Below are 830 nucleotides of genomic sequence, written 5' to 3' on the forward strand. Positions count from 1 at the left end.
ACACCGTAACGTGTGCTCGCGTCGATCCACGCAGGCAGTAGAGATCTGCTTTTCTGATTGCGCAGTACCTGGCACTTCCGCAGTTCTTACTGGCGCCAGCTCGGCAGGCAGTGCATCGTCGAAATGCTTGCGGTTACGACTTTGTACCTAAAGAACTACACCGACAAGGAAGCTGGAGTTTCGGACTGAATCCATGCGCACGGGACAACAGTTCGAGTGGATGAGATTCAATCAAAATATTAATCGGACAAGTTGACGGTATAATACTGTGCCGGTTGTTTCTTTGTTTTTTTTTTTCTTTTTACAGCGAAGCTGTATACCTCTATCCCCCAATACGTTTGTCGTGTCCGTGGGCAAAAATGTGGGCCGATCCCGGAGGTAGTGCAATCCCGGTTCGACCTTCGGCGGAGCTGAAGCAGGCTTCAAGCAGACCACCAATAATAATAATAATAATAATAATAATAATAATAATAATAATAATAATAATAATAATAATAATAATAATAATAATAATAATAATAATAATTTCTATAAATCCATCAAGATGCCTTGCTTGAAGTCGATGGGTATACGGATCGTTTGTGGAATCTGCAAACCGAAGGTTGCTGAGATATTCGCCGTTGATCCTTACTCCTAATCCTTCCCAGTTTAATAGCTTCAATACTTCTTCCAAGCATACAGTGAGTAGCGTTGGAGAGATTGTGTCTCCTTGTCTGACCCCTTTCTTTACAGGTATCTTTCTACTTTTCTTGTGGAGAATCAAGGTAGCTGTGGAATCTCTGTAGATAGTTTGCAAGATAGCGACGTGAGCCTCTGTACTCCTTGATTAC

The 830-nt window shown here is 42.2% G+C and overlaps 1 pseudogene; it reads right to left on the bottom strand.

Annotated features, from left to right (window-relative positions):
- Positions 1–356: 356 nt before the first annotated feature.
- Positions 357–496, bottom strand: LOC126521760 (U2 spliceosomal RNA; annotated as a pseudogene).
- Between the last annotated feature and the right edge of the window lie 334 nt (positions 497–830).

This window comes from Dermacentor andersoni, chromosome 6 (genome assembly GCF_023375885.2).
Source record: "Dermacentor andersoni chromosome 6, qqDerAnde1_hic_scaffold, whole genome shotgun sequence".
NCBI lineage: Eukaryota > Metazoa > Arthropoda > Arachnida > Ixodida > Ixodidae > Dermacentor > Dermacentor andersoni.